This window comes from Aricia agestis, chromosome 13 (genome assembly GCF_905147365.1).
Source record: "Aricia agestis chromosome 13, ilAriAges1.1, whole genome shotgun sequence".
NCBI lineage: Eukaryota > Metazoa > Arthropoda > Insecta > Lepidoptera > Lycaenidae > Aricia > Aricia agestis.
Window position 1 is genome coordinate 10,139,707 of NC_056418.1, and position 7,838 is coordinate 10,147,544.

At 38.4% G+C, this 7,838-nt stretch overlaps 1 long non-coding RNA gene across 1 annotated transcript; it reads right to left on the minus strand.

Annotated features, from left to right (window-relative positions):
- Positions 1-4,654: 4,654 nt before the first annotated feature.
- On the minus strand, positions 4,655-5,731 carry LOC121733176. Its single transcript, XR_006036519.1, has 2 exons — positions 5,637-5,731; positions 4,655-4,768 (listed from the first exon to the last, which is right to left on the minus strand). It is a non-coding gene; the product is annotated as an uncharacterized LOC121733176 (long non-coding RNA).
- Between the last annotated feature and the right edge of the window lie 2,107 nt (positions 5,732-7,838).

Sequence of the window (7,838 nt, forward strand, 5' to 3'; positions counted from 1 at the left end):
AACGTTTTGCAGTACTGTAGCAGCGACGGACTCGAGCTCCCCGCGTCCCCGCCTCGTCCCGATTCCGGTGCGCGTGCGGTGCAGCGCCGGAGCTCACCGGACGGCTCCGTCTGCAATGCCGTACATTTTTATATTATGTAGGAAACCGGAGCGGTACCGGTCAGGCGCCGCAGCGCCGCCGCCCCGCATCGTGTGGCATGTCTCTTAGGCCCACTTGCGCCAAAACTTTGAGTTAAATAAATAATCCGGGGCTTAATAACTCAGTGTTAACGTTTTTAATTTTTAACTCATACTACATATTACACCAAAAGAATTTATCCCAGAGTCAACTAACCCGGGCTTATGTCATGTTCATTCATTCTTTTTACATCCAGCCAAATATGATAGAGCGAATGCTGAATAATTTAAGTGTACTGCTCTCTCTCGCTCCACAGTACTTTAAATAAGGCTATCTCCTTATGTCAGATTTGAAATGACATGTGGATTTTGGTTCTATGTCGCATTGTGTTGTGAATTGTGATATTTTATGCAAAGAAATTAAGCGGAAAATGATAAAAATTGAGAAGAAACACTTGTGTCCAATGTTTATCTAGTCTACCTATCCTATTTATAAAGGGGTTCACTAAAGACGCACTAATCCAATGATATTATTATTAAACTTTGGTAGGGAATTACTTTTTATGCTTATTTGTATATTGCAATTATTTTCAATTTGATTTAATAAAAAGAGAAGTTTCTTTTTGTAGGCGAAATCTTCGATAGAAATCTTTGTTTCTTTGTGAGTAAATACGGGACCCTAAACAGATCGGTCCGTTCTACAATCCTTCTGTAATACGAGTCCGAACTAATGTATTCGATAATTTCTTCATCATCATCAGATAACAACCACTGATCACTTATCATGGTTAAACACAAAATAAAACCGGTACCTATTACTGAACACAACAAAGTACATAAGTCATAACCGAAAAATCTCAGTTTTGATATTACTAACCCAGAGTTAGCTGATTTAACCCTCCGACATCGGTGGGTTAAAAATTCAAAAAATTGACTGGAGGTTAACTCCTAACTCTTGGTGGTGCAAGACACGATGTGAATTTAAATTCGAAGTATAATTTAACTCAGAGTTAAGCGTGTTAACCCAGTCTGGCGCAAGTGGGCCTTAGTGTAAGGGCTTTATCACACTGATGCAGGTGGTTTGCGGGTGGAGCGGATGCACGGCGGTCACTAGATCGTAGACGGTTTGAACGCGGCAAACACGCGGCGGTTTCGCGACGGATTCGCGGCGTTCGCTAAAGGAGTGAGCACACTGAGACGGGCCCTGCTGGGGCTCAGCGTGCCTGGGCTGATCACAAAAATCCGCCTCCATACAATTTGTATGGAAGGAGAAATCCGCTGCGCCCTGACACAGTGTGCGATACGCGCATCCGCTTCTATACAAATTGTATGGAGGCGAATTTTTGCGATGAGCCCCGGCACGCTGAGCCCCGGCACGGCCCGTCTCAGTGTGTTCACTCCTTAAATGTTCCATGCATCGCCATCGCTCCGCCCGCAAACCACTAGTATGAAGACGATGAGGCCTTTTTTACAAGGGAATAGCTTAACGCATCTTTGGCGGATTGCCGCTATCGGCTGGGGTATGTGGGACTCCCCTGGCGTCGATCTATCCACTAACAAAATAACATGTTGCTCCTCTTTCCGCTTACGGCAGAATTTATAGTAGTTTTTACTGGCGTAATTGACGCAGGTACGACGGATCGACTCAACTAATTCAATTAAATAACAAACACCAATAGTGTTTGTTAGTTAATTGCGACATTCCTCCGACTAACGCCGGCCGACCTCATTCGATCGCATCGAAAAACAAAACATCGAAATTATTTTCTTAATTTAGGTACAAATCTTTTCAGAATGTCTATGGGATCGATTCAGCCGCTTAGGAGGAGTTACAATCACACCTACAGTAAATATAATCACTTATATATATATATACACACCCTTAAGTAGTATCACTACTACTTAAGGGTGTGTATGTGTTCCTTATATAGAGTTCACTGAAAGTAGCAGCGCTGTAAGAGCAAATTTTACACCCAAAGTATTATCATTTACACCCTGTATAATTATAAAGATGTAATAAGTTTACTTGCGGCGTACCGCATCTACAGCTTTGTCTCGTATTTACAACTCCGTAGTGCATCTGTCGTAGCCTACTGGTTAAAATAGCTGTTCATTCAAACAGTTAGCCCTTTGACTGAACAACGCCATTTAATAACACGTCTAGCTTTTCAATTGAAAATTCAACTCGCATAAAAAGTTTACATAACCTCTGATTCAAAAGCCATCTTATTGAATTAGTTCAGCGCTCACCACCGTGGCGCTAGGTGCGTTTTGTTAACAATATAGCGTCAACAAGCCGGTTTCTTTCCGAAAAATATCTAAAAATAGCCACAAGGCTTAAACTATTTTTCGGAAAGAAAGTAGAAAATATGTATAATATATGTTACAATTTTTACCAAAGAGACAGAAATTTTGGGGGCACATACGAGTGATATGAGTGAATAAAAATTTTAACAAATATTCGAAGAGAATTATGAAATGCATCAATAAGGTGTTTATTGCAATTCTATAACTAATTCTATAATCTTCCAAGAAATTACAAAAAGTTTTTCTATTCTCTCAAATTACATACTAAACAAATAGTCACCGTAAATAATTTGCCATTTAACCAGTTGGCTAAGCATCGTCTAGCTGTAGTGTTGAACGTTGCAGTCAATAAGTTGGCAAAACGACGTATAGCTGTGTGATTTAATGGCGTTGTTCAGTCATAGGGCTAGCTGTTTTTTTAAACAGCTATTTTAACTTCGTAGCACATCTACAGCTTCGTAGTGCATCTACAGATTCGTAGCGCATCTACAGCTACGTAGCACATGTACAGTTTCGTAGCGCATCTACAGCTTCGTAGCACATCTACAGCTTCGTAGCGCATCTACAGCTTCGTAGTGTATCTACAGCTTCGTAGTACATCTACACCTTCGTAGCGCATCTACAGCTATGTAGCACATGTACAGTTTCGTAGCGCATCTACAGCTTCGTAGCACATCTACAGCTCCGTAGCGCATCTACAGCTTCGTAGTGTATCTACAGCTTCGTAGCACATCTACACCTTCGTAGCGCATCTACAGCTATGTAGCACATGTACAGTTTCGTAGCGCATCTACAGCTTCGTAGCACATCTACAGCTACGTAGCGCATCTACAGCTACGTAGCACATGTACAGTTTCGTAGCGCATCTACAACTACGTAGCACATGTACAGTTTCGTAGCGCATCTACAGCTTCGTAGCACATCTACAGCTTCGTAGCGCATCTACAGCTTCGTAGCACATCTACAGCTTCGTAGCACATCTGCAGCTTCGTAGTGTATCTACACCTTCGTAGCGCATCTACAGCTACGTAGCACATGTACAGTTTCGTAGCGTATCTACAGCTTTGTAGCACATCTACAGCTTCGTAGCGCATCTACAGCTTCGTAGTGTAGATACACTACGAAGCTGTAGATGCGCTACGAAGGTGTATCTACAATTATTATTACTTTAGTATTTTCAACTGTCACGTGTTACATCATTTTCACTTTGCCACTGATTCGTACTCGAGAGGGTGGTAAGTAAGATCGAAGATAGTGGCGCTCACGTCATAAGTGAAAAAAGTATTTTCTTAGGCTTTAATGAAAAAACATGAGGATGTATTTTCATTAAAGCCTAAGAAAATACGAAATATTCTAACTAAACCATATTTCAAAATAGAAAATGTTATAGAATATTAATAATACTAACCATGGATCGGATCATAGGTAATTTTATCAGCTCTTATTAAATCTTTATTTAATTTTTAATTCAGTTTCATATTACAGAGTGGGTTTGTATTTGCGGTGGCATATTATTTAATATTACTCTCTACTTTATGACTAAATTAAAATTTTCAACACCTAATAGTTTTGGTGTTGTTATAATAATTATAGAAATAGGTAGGTATATTGTATTATTGTAATTACTGTTTCACATCTAGCTTCTTTAAATTATTATTCATAAGTGGAAACTTGTAATTGGCATTCAAAATTATTATTTAAATAATTAATGTTATTGGTAGTATGCTGTAAGTTTTCCGAATAAAATAAAATAAAAACACTACAATATTTTTATAGTAGTGCTTTAATTGGAAAATGCTGTAAAAAATATTACCAATGGATAGAAAGGCTTTAGCAGGCCACTTGATGATCAATTTTATTGTGCAATATCACGTATTGTGCAATATTATTGTCCGTCTAGGATTAATATTAAACGCTATTGACAACGATATTGATCTCTCAATTATTTTAGTGTCAAATAAATTGTTCAATGATATTGCACAATAAAATTAATCGTCTAGGGGCCCACTTATAGAGGTTATCCGTTATATGAAGAAGCTCTTATAAAGGCTAAGACGTACCTATCTATAAATTAAAAGTCGATAAACATCATTCGTCACATGATGGTCAAAATCAATTACGGGCTTGAAATTAAATTTAAATCAAATTCTACCACGTTAAGATTATTTTTCTGAACAGTATAAACAGTGGACTGCTGAGGATGTAGGGCATACTCCGGTAGAGTAGCTCGTGATCACAGCCATCTCACCCACACAACATGAGGCCCGTACTGATGATGACAGCGGCCGTGCTGCTGGCCTGCGTCGCCTACTCCCATCAACAGCTGATATTGCCTACTGAAGTACTATATGATTTTTGTTGATGTTTATATTTGAGCTTTGATGACTTTATATTAAAAAGCTTCGTTCCCTTAATTTACTGACTGTTGTTGTTCAACATTTTAAATGATTTCTGTTATAAATAAAAAAGCCATGAGAGCCTGAAGCGCGTACATTATCTTTCAGATATGGCTTTAATTTTTATGGATATGTACTGCATCATTGAGTCCTTGAGGTACCTCGGCCAGTACAATATTTCGAAATCCTTGAAAGTACTTCTTTTCTAACTTGATGTCTTATTTTTCAGCTATTCCCGCCCGCTAAACTTCAGGGTAAGCTTTTGATTTACTTAATTTTTTCTTGTATCTTATATTATCTTTAAACGAGTAATTCTTGTATATAATCTTATATCTTTAAACGAACAATTCTTATATATATATATATATATATATATATATATATATATATATATATATATATATATATATATATATATATATATATATATATATATATATATATATATATATATATATATATATATATATCGATTCATCGCCCCCGAAACCCCTATATATAAATATGATTGGAATCTCGGAATCTCCAACGACGATCTTCATGAAATTTAGTATATGCATAGGGAGTTTTAGGGCGATAAATCGATCTAGCTAGGAATCATTTTTAGAAAATGTCATTTTATTAGTGTTTTATCGAATACCGAGCAAAGCTCGGTCAAATAGCTAGTATATCATAAATTACAGACAACACTAGATTTTCTTTAAAGACATAATAATATTAAGTAGTAATATTAAAGATCAGTAGCCTATGAAAGTATAGCACGGCAAATCGTAACACTCGTCGACGATAAGGTTGATAGTAGCAATATTTTAACACTTGGTGATGTACAGCTGACGACGGAGCCAGCGCGCTGAATGAGGGTATGCTGATGCGAGTGGCGCGCGCCGCCTCTGGGAACGTTCTGCGCGAAAAACGACTAGTGTGAGTATCATGCTGTTGAAGCCCGGCCGCACACTGTCCGAAATTTCTGATCAGAAACAGTTGAACGTCCGCGCTATCTCTTACATTTTGTACTGAGCCGAGTGAGCTCGAACTCGCCGGAAGGATATTTCGGATAGTGTGCGGGGTGGCGGCCCGGCGAAATTCAACTGTTTCTGATCAGAATTCGGACAATGTGCGGCCGGGCTAAATTTCCCAGTTTGACGTGATAGTATTATACGTATTTGAAAATTACCACACTACAAGGTTAAGAAGTAAGGACGTTTGTCCGCTGAGTCGCCGGACTGTAAAGGTGTGGTTGTAGACGACGCGCGACGTGTCGTCGCGACACTACTGGTTTCTATGTATTTCTGTGAAATACCCTGGGCAGCTAGCAATACGAAGCTTACCTTAAAGGTACAAGTTGGAAGCCCCCTACATGAAGCGGCAGCAGACAATGTGTCGTCGCGACACTACTGGTTCCTATGTATATTTCTATGAATAAGTGTCGCTAGCTTCGTGTCGCTTGCTGCGGAGGGTATTTCACAGAAATACGTAGAAACCATTAGTGTCACGACGACACGACGTCTGCAGTTGTCGCGTGTCGCTCGGTTTCAACTTGTACCTTTACCGAGAACAAGATTATTTTAGGCTGATAAAATGCCACATGACATTATGGGTGATAGGTTTCATTTTGTTCTTCACTACAAAGCAGCGGTGGTATAGGTCGCTAGACCAATGTTGGTAGAAAATGAAGCCTATAGCCTACCTAGGTCATGAAGTGGCATTTTATCGGCTTAAAATTATCTCGTTCTCGGTGACGGTCCGGCGACGCGACGGCGGCGGTGGACAAACGGCTTAAAGGGGCGACTCACCCTAAAATGTCGCTTTTATAATTCATTTTTATACTTGAAAATAGGCCCCAAATTGTTTTATTTTCAAAAATTAGATACTACATTATATTTCCGAGAATTCGATCTCAGCAAAAACACGATATCTTAAAATTTTCTCGAGAGAAAAAAATCACAAAGATGCATCTAATTTTGTCAAATCACTAAATCACATAATTTTCAGGAATTTTTGATTTATTGCCATAACTGTGCATTGAACTAAGTTAATATTTTAACATATTGTATAAAATTGTATCAATGAGAGATCGACCTAGCGGACTTTTAAAATGTTGTATATTTATCGAGTTATTGAGAAAAAACTAATTTGGCAATGAATTCGCGTCGTTTTTTTTCACCTGGCATATGAAAGACGTGAGTGTGAAGAGAGAAGGACGATGTTTGATTTTTGGGGTTAGTCGCCCTCTTAAGATAAAGTCAACTTCTTAAAAAAATATGTTAAAACATGTAGTATAATATTTTCTAATATGGTTTGGCTTCGTCATTTTTATTTGAACATAATATCAGATTATAATTAAAATATTATTAATTAGTAACATTAACTTGCTGTATACATTTTAATAATCGTTGTTTTCGAATGTTTGCAGGCAACAACAGACTACGATGTAAGTTTGGAGGCTTTTTATTTTTTTAGGAAAATGCTATTTAGGGCTCTTAGCCATAATCCTTAAAGTCCACATATTTCGCCGGCAGATATCAGCCTATCAATTAACCGGAAAAGACTCAGAGTTCCCTTGACGATTTATGCAAAGTCAATCCGAATTCCGAGCTCAAAGTGTGTGTCAGCTCGCCGTCACAGGCATAAAGTTAATATACCTAGCGAAATAGAGAAACAAAGGCCTGAGCAAGAGAGATGTCACTATCAGTAACACTGCGTGGTCAAAAGAGACGTGTGATACATGAGCAGCACTCTTTTTTTGACGTCCAGCACGTGCCGCACGTTGACAATTTAATCTCATAGAATTCATGTTCAATCATGCTTGTGTAAGTGTATACGTACACATATTTTTCACACAGATGAAAACCAATTTTGGTTTCGTTTGACAGCTCAAGATTGTTGCTCTATTCCGCTAGATATATTAACTTTATGGTTGGGTGCTAATGGTGACATTAGTGAAAGTGATTTCAACATGTTTCACAATGCTTAGTAGTACTATAATTCTGTCTACTCTGGTAGTACGAAGCGCACCGG